The following is a 15,681-nucleotide window of genomic DNA, read 5'->3' as shown; positions in this document are numbered from 1 at the left end:
AGACACAAAACGAAAGCGGAAAACCCGGACGAAACTTGCCACTCCCGAACTTGCTTCTATATTACATAGATCAAAAATAACTGACAGAGAAGCAACTTTCATTATAGCAGTAACGGCTAATGGTTTGGGCCACAATCTGGATGACGTTATCCTCAGACGTTCATCTATGAAACGTGCTCGGAAGCGCAATCGTCTTGAGAAAGCTGCCATCATAAAGAACAAATTCCAAGCAACAAGCGCCCATGTTGCCCATTGGGATAGCAGAATTCTGCCAGACATAACAGGAAGGGAAAACGTAGATCGCTTACTTGTAATAGTGTCTGGAATAGGAAAAACTGAATTGCTCGGAGCCCAAAACTGAAATCTGGAACTGGACAAGCTCAAGCCAATACCGTGCTTGGTGCATTGAGGTCATTTGATATTATTGACAAGGTAAATACAATGGGTTTCGATAGAACTGCTGGCAATACGGGCCGCTACAGCGGCGCTTGTGTAATAATAGAGCGGGAAATTGCTAAAAGCCTTTTGTATTTAGCTTATCGTCACCACATAATGGAGATAGGTTTGGCTGCAGTTTTTAAGATATTTATGCGCGGAAGTGTATCTTCCTGTGTCGATTTAGTAATATTTAAGCGATTTAAAAAAACTTGGAACTCCTTGGAACACACGCTATGATTCAACAGAATGAAATTTGGTTTTGGTCATTATTAAGGATGAACGTATAGATTTCGCACGTAGCCATCTTCAATGTAGCCAGCCGAAGAACGAGTATCGTGAATTATTGGAATTATTATCTTCCTAGGAAGAATCTCGCCCCGTGGAGTGCGATTTGCGGCACCCGGAACTATTCATCACGCCAGGTGGATGGCAAAGGCGCTGTACGCAGTTAAATTAAGGCTTTTTAGAGACCAATTCAAACTTACTCATCATTAAGAGAAAGGGTCGTTTACTTTGGTTCGTTCCTTGTTAAAGTTCATGTAAAAGCGCGGTTCCTATCGCCAGTTGCTGTATCTACTCCTAGAAATGATCTCGATTTCCTGGAAAACCTTCTTAGGTATGAACCAGACAATCCAGCCAGCAGAATTCTGACAGACATAACAGGAAAAGAAACCGTAGATTAAGTAACTGTAATCACCTATCCTATCTGGGATAGGCTAAACTCAATTGCTCAGAGCCCAAAACCGAAATCCGGAACTGGACAAGCTAAAGTTGATGCCGTGCTAGATGCATTGAGGTCATTGAATATTATTGACCAGGTAAATGCAATGCGTTTCGATAGAACTGCCAGCAATATAGGTCGCTACAGCGGCGCTTGTGTAATAACAGAGCGGGAAATCGCGAAAAGCCTTTTGTATTTAGCTTATCGTCACAACAAACTGGAGATAGATTTGGCTGCAGTTTTTAAGAAATGTATGCGCGGAAGTGTATCTTCGGGTCCAGATGTAGTAATATTTAAGCGTTCTTAAGTAACTTGGAACTCTTTGGATCAAACTCTATGATTCAACAGAAAGAAATATAGATTTGGCCAATATCAAGGATGAACGTATAGATTTCGCACATAGCCATCTTCAATGTAGCCAGCCGAAGAACGAGTATCGTAAATTATTGGAACTATTATCTTCCTAGGAAGAATCTCGCCCTGTGGAGTGAGATTTGCGGCACCCAGAGCTATTCATCACGCCAGGTGGATGACAAAGGCGTTGTACGTATTCAAAAAAAGCCATTTTGGGAGCAATTCAAACTTACTCATGAAGAAGAAAAAGTATTGTTTACTTTGTGTACGTTCCTTTTTAAAGTTCATGTAAAAGCGCGGTTCCTATCACCAGTTACTGCATCTGCTCCTAGAAATGATCTGGAATTCCTGGTAAACCTTCTTAGGCATGAACCAGACAATCCAGCCATTGACAAAGCTGGTAAGCTACTACGAGCTCACTTTATATCTTTTTTATGAATTTAATTGATATGGTGAGAAAAATTATCAGCAGCATTGTTCACATTTATTTTAGTAAAAATGAATGTACGTATTTTTTAAAAATACTTGCATAGAAATGGAAAATTGGTTGACTCATTTGCAAGAAATCTGTTTGACACTGTAACTGAAAGAAACATAAAATAAACTTACTTCGGTCTAATATTAAGTCATTTCACAACAAAACTTTATTCAGTTTTCCAGTAGATCACCTTCAACATGCCTAGGCTCGCAGTACGTAAAAGATGCCACAGTTCACATCTTCAAGACATGTTTGGCCACATATTAGACAAACAATGCAAGAGGATGTATAAGACGCTCTTAATAAAGAGAGTTTGTCTTCTACATCACATCTCCTTTCTCCAATTGATTGACTCAGTTGCAAGAAAGTCGTTTGACATTGTAACTGAAACGAACACGAACAGACTTAATTGGGTCTAATAACAAGTCATTCCACAGCAAAATTTTATTCGGGTTTTCAGTAGTTTATCTCCAGCAGTACCGTACTTAAAAAGTGCCACAGTAGACCTACACATCTTCAAGACATGTTTGGCCATATATATTAAACAAACAATGCAAGAGAATGCATAAGGCGGCCTTGCCTTTGTCTTCTACAAAACAAAAAAGAAACTTTGTCTTCTACATTACAACTCCTTTTTTCGGCATAACCTGATCAGAAGATTTGTCTTCTATACATGATTCTATACTACTTGAATTATGTCATATACATTTACATTGTCAATATAAATATTATTATTGTTATTATTATTATTATTAAGTATTCTGCCTTCCGGATAAATGAGATTTTTTCAATTTTAGATTTATGCCTGGAAATAACACTACCAAATACCACTCTACGTCAATACACTCAATACAATTTAAAACAAAATCTCATCATCATTGTTCTAAATCTAAACAGTATTGAAGCCTCATCTATGTAAGCCACCAAGTCCATTACACATGATTCCAGCCTTTTCAATGATTTTGATTATCTGTTCAGCTCACTTATATTTAAGCTTTGGTTCCTTCAACTTCTTTGCTACCTCCAGGCCCGTGCTGGCCCACCGGGACACCGGGACGTGTCCCGGTGCGCCCTCCCAAATATCACAGTAAAGGTACAAGTTTTTAGTAATAAATTCTTACAGTTTTATTGGTAAAGAACCCGTGAAAGGCACAGTGCGCCCTTTACATTAGGCACCCTTGAGAGACCATATCAAAGATGAATGATTTTGTTTACTCTTATGTATAGCACAGTTCTGTACAAGAAATACATATAGTTACTGTTAGTAAAGAACCCGTGAAAGGTAGAGTGCACCCTTTACATAAGGCGCCCTACGAAGCATCACATCATAGATAAGTGGTTTTAGTTATCCTGTATACCAGCTTTGTTTAATAAATTCAAATACTGACTGGTATTACACAACCTGTGAAGAATACAAGGCGCCCTTTACATAAGATGCCCTGCGAAATATCACATTTTTTTAAAATTTTATTCTTCTGTATTTCAGTTTTGTATTATAAATGCATACAGTTGCTATTGGCAGACAACAGGTAAAGAGTAGAATCACTTACAAAAATATTATAAAGTTATGTAGCTATAAAACGAAACAATGTGATACATCAAGAATAGTTCGGATAGTGAAACGTACGATGCATTTATGTAATACTACACTGACACTAATCTGTAATTTAGATTTTTACGGCATCGAAGCTTTCAGTCTTAATATGCATCCATATATCTGAGCATATTGATTGTTCCTGTGTGTTTTAAAGCAGTGTTCGGATAAACAGTACCGATTGTATTTCTGAAATATATCTATATTAATTTCCGTAAAATATGGTATTCCTGTCACCACGACAAGGCGGGTTCTCAGGGTGTGGATCGAGGAGAAGGCCTCTGGGATATAGAGGTTAGCTGTGAATGTACTGAATAAGCAGTCGGGGACACAAAGGGCGGATTCTCCAACTTGGGGATTTGGTGTGGGGCTAACAACCTCATCCTGTGAAAAAAAAGAAGGATTGTTCAGATAAGTTCGCAGAATCCTCGGATCAAAACTGATAACTTGGCACGAACTCAGCAAAGTAAAATCGACATGAGATTTGGAACATGGAATATAAGAAGTCTCTAGAGGGCAGGCGCGTTAAAATTTGTAAAGAATGAGTTTAGAAATAGAAGATGGGCCTAGTGGGATATAAGGAAGTTAGATGAGAAGGAAATGGAGGAGTCAAGTCGGGAAATTTTACGTTCTTTTACGGGGAACGAATTTAAAATTACCAACTAGGAACAGGGCTTTTCGTTTACAAACGAATACGCAATATCAGCAATTACATGGGTTGAATTTGTTAATGATAGATTTTTTTTACTTCTCTTAGGGGTCGATGGTGTCACATTATTGTTTTAAATGCGCATGCACCAACAGAAAATAAGGAAGGCGATAAAACATGCAGGTCTTACGAAAGAATAGAACGGGTATTTGATCATCTCCTGCAATACCAGATGAAAATTCTGGCCTTAGACTCGTGAACTATGCAGCACACAGAAACCTTATCCTGAAGATTACAAAATTCCAGCATCGCGACATTCATAAATATACTTGGACATCATCAGATGAAAAAAAAAAAAAAAAAAAAAACATTCAGACTGATCATGTTTTAGTAGACAGAAGAAAACAGTCTAGCACAACTGATGTTCAGTCGTTCAGAGGAGTTGATTGTGACAGTAAGAGAGACTATCGTTGAATAAAGGAAATATTCAATATGTGAAAACGTACCGGTTTAATTAAAAAGAAATAGAGGAGAGCCAGGTGAGAGGTTAGACAGATTGAAGTGTCGAATAGAATCTCGATTTTAGAAGGTTCGGAGTGCACTAGTGTTCAGGATACTTGGTTAAAATTAGAAATAACATCAAAATTTCAGAAAAAGAAATATTGGGGCACGCAGAAATACGTAGGAACAAACCATGGTTCAACCAGGAATGCACTAAAGTAGCAGAGAAGAGAAAACAGAAGAAACAGCGTTGGCTACAAAATCCGAACGAAATAACTATGTGAAATTTCATTGTCATCTGGCAGAAAACTTTCAAAGCTTTTAGAACAAAGAAACGCGACTTTTGAAAGTTAAAATCAATTAATTTGAAGATAATAGTGAAAACAAAAACATTCAGGACATGTATAAATGCATCAACGAATTTAAGAAAGGCTATCAACTTCGTGCTTATATATTAAAGAAACCTAAAGGAACAGTTCTCACTGATACAGATAGCATCTTAAATAGATGGAAAGATTTCTTTGACGATTTGCTTAACACATAGCCAAAAACTAATGCGCGTGGAGAAAGTGAAATGCATGCAGCATAACCGTATATTCCAGAACCTAACCAGACAGAAATAGGAATAGCTATTTAAAAAATTAAAGAAACACATCTCCGGGTGTAGACGAAATTCTGGTTCATTTAATTTTAGCTGGAGGGGAAAAATTGAAGAGCAAGATACACAAACTATTCTCCTTATCTGGAACAGGGAGAAATTACCACAAGAGTGAAAAGAATCAATCATTGTTCCAGTTCAGAAGAAAAGCAACAAAACAGATATAATAATTATTGGGGCATTTCTTTTCTGTCAACATCCAATAAATTCTCTTGAACATTCTCTTTAGAAGATTGACTCCATACGCAGATTTAATTGTTGGAGATTATCAGAGCGGATATAGATAAAATCGATCAACTATCGACCAGATATTTACCATTCGACTAGTACTTGAAAAGAAATGAGAACACAATATCCTGAAACATCAATTATTGACTTTAGACTCGGGTAGGAGGGGAAACATTTTGCAATATGCTTACAGAATTTACAACACCGAAAAAGGTAGATTAAGTAAGATATGTTTAAATGAGTCCCAAAATAAGGTTCGAGTAGAGAAATTCTTGTTTACGAGCTTCACGTTGAGAATGGCCTGAAATAAGGAGATGCGTTGTCGCCATTATTATTAAACTTTGTTCTGCAGAACACTATAAGGAAAATCAAAGACAGCAATTAGGACCTAGAGCTGAATTGTATTTGCCAAGTTATGGCGTATGCTGATGACGTAAATTTAATAGGGAATGATAGAACAATAGAAACTAATGCAGAAATCTTAATTAACGCTTGCAGGGATATAGGCTTAAAAGTAAATGCCGAGAAAACTAAATAAATGGAAGTTTGTCGGGATAATAATACTGCATTTTATGGATGCGTTAAATACCAAATAATATTTTCTTTCGACAAAGTGGATACTTTCAAATATCTAGGATCATTATTAAGAGACCAAAACCATAATCACTAAAAAATTTGATGTCCATTGAAAGCAGGGATTTCGTGTTATTATTCAGTTAAAAATCTCTTGTTGTCGCGAATTCTGTTGAGGGATTTGTAGCTCAAAATATAAAACTATAATCACGCCTGTTGTGCTGTACGGTTGCGAAACATGGTCACTGAATCGGAGGAAAAATTGCAGACCGAAAGTATTTGAAAACAAAATTCTTAAACCAATATTCGAACCGTAAGAGGAACGGAAATGGGGAAAGGCGGAAACTTCATAAGGAGGAACTGCATAATTTTATACCGTTTACCAAACATTGTTAGGATCACCAAGTCTAGGAGTCTCAAATGGGCAGGTTAGATAGGCAGAATGGAAGAAATTAGAAACGCTTTCAAAGTTGTAACTGGAAATCCAAATAGGAAAACGACCGTTAGGAAGACCGAGGCGCAGATAGGATGACAATATTAAAATGGTTCTCGCAGAGATTGAAATATAAAGTAGAAACTGGGCCCAGTTGGTTAAGGACAGAAATCAATGGAGACCTTTTGTAAACGCGGCACTGAACCTTCTGCGGCCATAGGCCATAGAGCTATATTAAATTGTTGATACATTTAGCCTTTTTTTATTTGACAGAAATGTTATTACAGGAACTAAAAAGTTTTTCCTCTAGTAAAGAGAATTTCGATTCGAAGTTAGCTATTTACGCTAATACTAAAGCAAATTTGGTGGTGATTTTATATAAAATGGCATTTATACTTTATTCAAAGTCTCTCTTTCTCTCTGTCTCTCTCTCTCTCTATATATATATACAGTAAAACCTGTCCTCAACGGACCCTTTATTAAACGGAAAACTGTCTTAAACGAAAATATTTCACGGCCCCATGAATTTTGGAGAACAAAACGTGTAAAACTCCCTTCATTAAGCGGAAACTGTGTTACGCGGACAACGAAAAGAAAAAAATAAATATTTAACGGAAAATTCTGAGTTCCGGACTACGGCGTTTAGAAGATGTTTAGACATTCTGTGAGACATATACATTACACTGTCTGCGATAAAATGTTCGTTCTTCTGTTAAATATTTCTGGACAGTGTTGACCTTCCCCAACCACTACTCATATTCAGCCCCACAAATTGTCCTTAATAACCGCAACTTAATCAAGAATCATACGGAATGTCGGAAAGAAGAAAACGAGATAGAGGAAGAAGAGGAATACGATACCGAGTTCCAAGAAGAGTATATAATAAATACATATCAAGATTCTCTCAGAAGTTTAAAGGAACTGCAAAAATTTGCCTTACGAAAAATGATTCTGATTCACTTAGTATAATTTCTCAGGCTAAAGTGTATGCGGAAAGTCAAGCAGCCAAGCAGCAATGTACACAGAAAACCCTGCTTGGCTATCAGAAAAATAAAGAAAACGTGTGCATAGCATAATTTGTATTCGTTTTATTTTTTTGTGTATTTATTCGTAGAAGAAAGAAGTACTGTAATCGAACAATGTACGTACAGCAATATATTTTCTCAGTATGCCCCTTTATAAGCATGTATTTTTTTAAAAGAGGAAAAGTCTACCTCTACTAAGAAACCTGACTTTAACGGAAAGTTTTGCAAGTCCAGCTCGATTCCGCTAAAGATAGGTTTCACTGTATATATATATATATATGTGTGTGTGTGTTCCCTTTTGTATGGGCCCCTTTTAGTAGACTTGTCCACCGCCCTCATTAGTATCCCAGCACGGCCCTGGCTACCTCCACTATTAACACGGAAGCTTCATGTTCTGAACGCTGCTTGGCTACTGGTGAACTCAATAGGTAATCACCTTCAAAAGTAGCAAACTGAAACAGCATCTTACAAATCCCTTTCCTTCCCCGATTATCTGACATATTGATTTGATTGAAACTCTACAAAAACATACAAGTAATATGTGACTGTATTGCTAATACTTAGAGAAGACAAATCCGCTGATAAAGTGATGTCGAAGCAGCCTAATAAAAATATAATTATTTTTTCTTCAATTGTCGTACATCTAAAATATTGCCCGTAATTCTTAACTTTATTGAAATACTTTTTTTTTAAAATACTGACAACCCAATAAAACATGCAAGACTGTTATAATAAGTAGACCCTATATATTTCATATCTTGATCTTTGCTGAAAAAAAAAATGATCAATATTTCAGAATTAAAATAAATAATTATTTATATAACACTCAAAATAAAAGACTGCTATATGTTACCTCATAAGAATGAAATTTTAAAAAATTAAATAACATCACAGTTGCTTTTCGTAATTAAAATAAATGGTCTTGCGGTAATATGCTGCACGTATTTAAATGTATAATAAATAGGAGTACCCAAAACTTTTCATATGGGTGTGTGTGAAACTAATTAAAGCCAATCTGACCTTTTATTATAACATTGTTACGTTTTATTGGGTTTCCAGTAGAAAGAAAGAAAAGAAAACATAATTCGGTACGTTGAAAAATTACAGATAACATCACAGAATATATGACAATTGAAGAAAAAATAATCATATACACTGGTACATCCAATATAATACTCCTATGAGTCTGACCCTTGGATTTTGTCCGTCTCGTTAGAATATTTCTTGGATTTTGTCCTCACTTTTATTATTACAGCCATTATAAACATAAGTTCCGATCTGCATAAAAAATGCTGGAGTCAGGCATGTCAGTGCTGCATTTCCCTAAAAGATCCATCCCGCATAAAATTCCCCATCTCGAAAGATTATGCACAACGGGAATTCTCGTTCTGCCTAAAGATAAGATCATTAAAGTATTTTCTACAGAATGCTGGAGGGCCGTTAGGCAGAACGGGAATAAATCCTAGTTACAGTATTTCTTTGATGCTTCATCAATCACGACGAAATTATCTACTTCAACATTGCAGGAGGAAGCCAAAACCCTGCCCGTCGATCCCTCCATTCATTGTGTTGAGTGTTCAGGATGTCCTGTGCATAGTGTTATCATGGAGATAGATGAGAATCATGTTCCTAAATCTGACTAAGTCCCCTTGATGCAAACCAACGTGACAGTTTCTTCTCCAGTCCTTCAGCAACTTCCTACGGTAATTAATACTGGTTTAGTTGAAAAACAACGTCAAACCTCTCCTAGTTTCTCAGTGATCTACATGATTTACAAGACCTCTCATCTGCTGCTATATAAGACGCATGTAAAGACACAATCTCTAGTTAGTAAATCTGTAAGTGACTAATTCTGACATCCTTATCAGTGATAAACATAAACTACGAAAACAAAAATGTCAAAAAAAGTGTCTTCAGTGCAAGAATCCGTGCTTTAAACACCTCATCGGGTACGAGTGCGAGGCAAAAAGAAGCTTTTACTAGAAGGTGAAATTCGTTGTTCGTTCAGAAGGAGAGTTGTATACTTAAAATTGTCCTGCAATTATTGTTACTTTTGCAGTGAGGGCAACTACTCATTTCTTATGATTCGGTATTTGTTTATTATTATTATTATAATTATTATTATTATTATTATTATTATTATTATTATTATTATTATTATTATCATACATAATTGTTTATGTTTACTTTTTATTTTGTCACTGTAAATTTAATTAAGTTGAGTTCTTTACTCAAACTCTATGTAAGCAGAGAATTTATTACTCGTAGAAACGAAAATAATGATGTTTTGTTTGTCCAGGAGGTTTTAGTACCAAATTTCCATTACATTCCCAATCATATTTCTATAACTAGATTCATGGAAACTGCATCAGGAACGGCCATTATTCATCGCAGTGATCTCGGGTTTGTTGAATCTTTACAATGACCAAATGAAAGTATTACAAGGGGAGATTTACAACATATGATGTCTATGCCTATTCAGACTGCTCTCATACGCGGAATCATTTTGTTGCAACAGACCTTGCTCAGACATTGTACATTAATAAATCACTCTGTATTCTTGATGAAGATTTTAACGCAGTGTCTAGTTATACAGACCAAACACCGCATGTGATTTAAATAATCTAATAGCCACTTATGATGTAGTCAGTAAATGAAGACATTTATATCTTACAGAACAAAGACATACTATCTTCACTTTTATTTCATCATCAAGAGTAGAGAGATTTTGTATCATTCAACATCTAATTCGGTTTGTTAGAGATATAAAAATAATGTCGGCCGGTCAATTAAGGAAAGTTATAGCGAACGAGAGCAGGCATGTATCAACAGAGCCAGGTCACAGAAAGTTCTTAGGAAACACTGTTTATAGCAAATGTGAGTTTAAAATAGTTTGGGAAGTTCAAACTGATAATGGTATGAGAGAATTCAATTTGTTTGTAATTATATTCCATACGATATATTTAATTGTAATGATGTTTATATTAATACTAGCTGAATATACCCATTCTTCGCATGGGGGCTGTATTTGGAAGTCAACGCCTGTGGGAACATCACTATTTATTTCAGCGACCGCGAAAACTATGGATTTGACACTAATATCGGTCTATTTAAATTACTTTTACATGTCTCGGTATCCTCTCCCCCGGTGACTTCCGGCCTGGATGCAATGGAAGCTGAATTTGAAAGTAATCGATAATGGAAGTGTCACCATTGATCTTAGCGACCGCGAAAACTATGAATCCGACACTAATATCGGTCATTTTCTACTACCTTTACATGTCCCGGTAAGCACCCCCTTGAGACCTCCTGGTTCGAATTTTGGCAAATACTCTTAGCCTTGGTCTGGGGCCTGGACCAGGGTATCCGTGACCAAAGTTTGGTAACTCTCGCTCAAGTTGTCTGGTTCCCAGGCCGGTCTCGGTAAACGCCGGTCCCCAGGCTGCACACACACAGACACACACACCACAACACCATATACACACAAACAAACAAACTCTTTATTTTATTTATATTTTGGCTGTCATATTGCTTTAGTTAGAGGTATGGCGCTATGCATGTAAATAAATTTGTTAAATGTTACACTTCTTCAGTGAACCAGTAGACTCGACCGATAATCAGTATGCAAATTTTCCACCGACAACATATTTCTGCACAGTGTACAGAACTTGTATTTTATATTTACAAGTTTAGGGTTAAAATATGAAACCATGACACGTTATATTGAAACTCGTAGACTTCTTTACACTACCGCTTTGCGCGCATGCCCACCATCGCCCGTCCCTTCGGATGCAACCGGGATTATCATGCCGGTCCACCAGCTTCGGCCTGTGCTGACTCACATAGATAGCATTCGTGCCTTTTAGTACCCACCTAGTACATATTGGTTTGTGTTTTTTGCACCGTAATAGTTATGCTACACATCTGAAATCCATATTTATACGCAAATCGTAAGATAATTGGAATTTTTCAACAATTACTTCTGCTGGCCCCCTTGAATTTTATCTATGTTAAGTGAGATATTTTCATGACGCCCAGTGGAAACGTTTTAGGGGACAATAAGAAGGAAATTAGTAAAATAATTATATTTTTTTTAACAATGCTTTGTAGTGGTGCGCCGAAAGTAAACATGTACTCTAAAAACAGCAGCTTTCCATCTTTAGTTGTAACCTTGCAGCACCTTGTTCTTTACATAAATGAAAACACCTATTTTCACGTGTGGCAGTGAAGGAAAATGAGACTAAAGGAGCAATCCAAATGAAACCGACCAATGATGGTTGCTGTCAAAATTTAGTTTTTTTATTAATTTTTTTTACCTAAGATTGTACCACATTCAGGAAAACGGGTCCTCATTTTTTAGCCGTGCAAGTTTGCTTGTAGCGACCATTTTGTATAGGTGCGTGTGCGTATTTTTCACTTTTCAGAGGATTCCGTTGAACACTGTAACTTTTTAAGTTTTAAAGATAATCCGCCTTATGCAGAGTCGTTTTGACGAATGATTAGCGTAATGCTAAAGGCCTGACTACTGCATGAAACATATGTTAGTCGAACTCTTTAATATGATACTAATCACGCGTCAGAATGAATCTGCATAAGGCCCAATGAGTTCAAATCAAAACCATATGAAAGATAATGGAATGGACAATATTCTATGTTCTGTGCATATTGAGACGTACTTTATAACGTTGAAAATAGAAGCTGTGAACATTGAGATTGGAAACCTAGAAATGGCCATTTTGAAATTTACATTTTGAAACGAAATAAATAAGACTCACCTTCAATTCTTTGTCGACATAGAGACTACATAATAGACAACGTCCCAAACATGTTTCAGATCTGAGAATCGTATACTTGACTTTTTGGGTATTTTTAAACATTGCGAATTTTCGAAAATCGTGTACTTTTACCATTAAATATCTCAGGAAGAACAGAAGTGAAAAATCTCAAATTTGCAGAAAATAGACGATAGTTGTGCAGTAACAAATGAATAAAGTTGCATTACTGAGACTAAAGTAGTTTCTGAGTTATAAGGGTTTGCTATACTGGGACTTAGGCGTGGATGTAAACTTTGTAGCAAAAGTAAAAATAACAAGACAGTAATGTTAAATAGATAAAATGTGCATAATTTAAGAATCACAGTTTGTACTAAAAACGAAATGCGTCTGTTATTTCTTTTCTGCCTGTAGCGTCCCTGTTAAGACATCAGTGAGGTAAATAGTTGACTAATCTGTGTACAGAGTTTGGCACTGATATTGAAAGTACGACCTGTAGGAGTAGTGAACTCTGTGGATGTGTGTTTCCGGAGAACCTTAGTGATTGGCACCCACACTTTGCCATTCGTAGATAGTTTAAGAAAGGTTCTTGGGCCATGGGGATGGAAAAAGTGATCAAAAAGATTTTCTTAACTCATGTCTTCAATTCCACCAATCCACCATTTCTCGTCATAAATACATTCTACGGTATCATTAGGTGCAAATGACAACATACTATGTTCTGGAATATTGAAGTACTGGAATCAGTAAATTCATCTGATTGTGACTATTCATAACATCTGATTTGTGTTTGTGTCAGAGGTACAAATTTATGATATAATCTGGTATTGATAATACTTTTACAACTAGCAAATCTCGAATTTCTTGCTGTTTGACTGCACTTCTTCTGATGAAACTTATATAAATTGTATGCTTGAGAAACTATATCAACAAAAAAAACCTGTTAATCTGTTTAGCTCTTAAAATTCCGAATTTCACATCACTCCAACAACTTATAACTCAAATCTACTCAAATCTCAGTGATGCAATTTTACCCACTTGTTACTCCACAACTATCGTCTATTTTCTGCAAATTTAATTTTTTTCACTTCTGTCCTTCCTGAGGTAATTGATGATGAAAATACATGATTTTCGAAAATTGGCAACGTTTAAAAATTTCCAAAAAAATCAAGTATATAGTTCTCAGATCTAAAACCTGTTTGGGACGTTGTCTATTATATAGTCTCTATGTAAACAAAGAATTGAAGGCGAGTCTTATTTATTCGTTTCAAAATGTACATTCCAAAATGGTCATTTCTAGGTTTCCAACCTCAATGTTCAAAGCTTCTTTTTGGATCAAAAGATTCAATACATTACACCCAAAAAGTTTCTTGCAGGCCTTGTATCTCGAGAACTACATACGGTGTAGTCAAACCAAAACATACAATTTACTCAGTATGATGTGCTTATTCCGTAAAAAAAAAAAAAAAAAAAAAAAGAAAAAAAAAGAAAAAAAAACGAAAACTCGATTTAAGGTCCGCTCAAAAAGTTTGTGGTCCTTGATCCACAAAATTCAATATATTTTATACAACCAAACATTTTCTTGTACGATCCATATTTTAAGAACTACATATAGTATAGCCAAACTAGAACTACCAATTTACACAGTATGATGTGCTTATTTCGTGAAAGGTATGAAAACTCGATTTAAGGACCATTCAAAAATTTTGTGGCCCCTGATCCACAAAATTCAATCTATTTCATACAGTCAAACATTTTCTTGTACGCCCTATACTTTGAGAACTACATACAGTACACAAAAACGAAAACTAACAATTTACTCAGTATGATGTGCTTATTCCGTAAAAAATACGAAAACTCGATTTAGGGACCGTTCAAAAATTTTGTGGTCCCTGATCCACAAAATTCAATATATTTCATACAATCAAACATTTTCTTGTACGCTCCATATTTTGAGAACTACATTCATATAGTTTAGCCAAACGAGAACTAACAATATACTCATTATCATGTGCTTATTCCGTAAAAGATACGAAAACTCGATTTAGGGGCCGTTCAAAAATTTTGTGGTCCCTTATCCACAAAATTCAATATATTTCATGCAATCAAACTTTTTCTTGTGCGCCTTATATCTGGAGTACTACACATAATGTAGCCAAATCCAAAGTATCACTTAACTCAGTATGATGTACTTATTCCGTAAAAATGTACGAAAACACGATTTATGGGCCGTTCCAAACTTTTGTGGTCCCTAATCCAAGATCTAATCATTGGTTAAGAACGCAATGTTTTGATGCATTTTTTTGATCATTCGTAAAATTCTTGGTTCGACGTTCTAAAGTACTTCTCAATGTGCACAGAACACAGAATGTTGTTCATTCCATTATGTTTCATATGGTTTTGGTTCGAACTCATTATCTGTAAAACCTAAAATGTTACAGCGTTTTTAACGGAATCCTCTGAAAAGTGCAAAATACGCAACACGCGCCTATACAAAATGGCCGCTACAAACAAACCTGCGCGGCTAAAAAATAAATTAATACCCGTTTTTAACTCCCTGAATGTGGTACAATGTTAGGTAAAAAAAATTTAAAAATATAAATAATCAGCAACTTTTGACCTGGAAATTGGTTGATCTTATTTGGATTGACCCTAAAATCAAGATGAGGGCAGATGAAAGAGTCTGATATTTTTTTTCAGGACGTCAGGTAACACACACTCTCACACACAAAAAAAAAATGGTCGAGGAAACGCTCCTTGAAAATTTAATATGAAATGATCGAGTTTTACAAACTAGTTAGGGTTTACAATACAGTTCACACCTATTTAAAATATGCAAACAATTATAATTCAAGATATATTATAGTTAAATAAATACTTACTGATTTCAGTAAAAAGTCAATGTCCACACAACTTCTTCCTTGCACACTAACTACCGATGTGTATCGCTCCGAGTTATGAAGAGAAAAGGGGCAATAATCACGCATGGCATTCATAAAATAGTGCTTGTGTCGAATGCGGAAGAATACATATTAGGATTCGTGTTCGATTGGCATTTTTTACATGATTGTCTTGTTTCAATAAGAACAATTTTGCCTCTCTCTCTCTCTCTGTTTTTAATAAACATTGATTTCAAATAATAACAATAATAATAATAATAATAATAAAAAGATATGGATTTTCTAGTTAGCGATGTAGGTCTATTTAACGAGAGTACATGAATCCTTTTTTTGTTGGTAAAGCGTACCACCACTATG

The 15,681-nt window shown here is 35.7% G+C and overlaps 1 protein-coding gene across 1 annotated transcript in view; it reads right to left on the bottom strand.

Moving 5' to 3' along the window:
* The window catches only part of LOC145669276 (uncharacterized), a 29,219-nt gene extending 13,840 nt beyond the window's left edge, over positions 1 to 15,379 (bottom strand). The window contains exon 1 of the mRNA XM_081737594.1: positions 15,307 to 15,379. The gene's annotated coding sequence lies outside the window, so the exon portion shown is untranslated. The remainder of the gene's footprint in view (positions 1 to 15,306) is intronic.
* Between the last annotated feature and the right edge of the window lie 302 nt (positions 15,380 to 15,681).

This window comes from Thermobia domestica, chromosome 13 (genome assembly GCF_964235325.1).
Source record: "Thermobia domestica chromosome 13, izTheDome1.hap1.1, whole genome shotgun sequence".
In the NCBI taxonomy this organism is placed as follows: domain Eukaryota; kingdom Metazoa; phylum Arthropoda; class Insecta; order Zygentoma; family Lepismatidae; genus Thermobia; species Thermobia domestica.
Note: the sequence above shows the minus strand (reverse complement) of the source record. Positions and strands in the feature narration are given on the sequence as shown.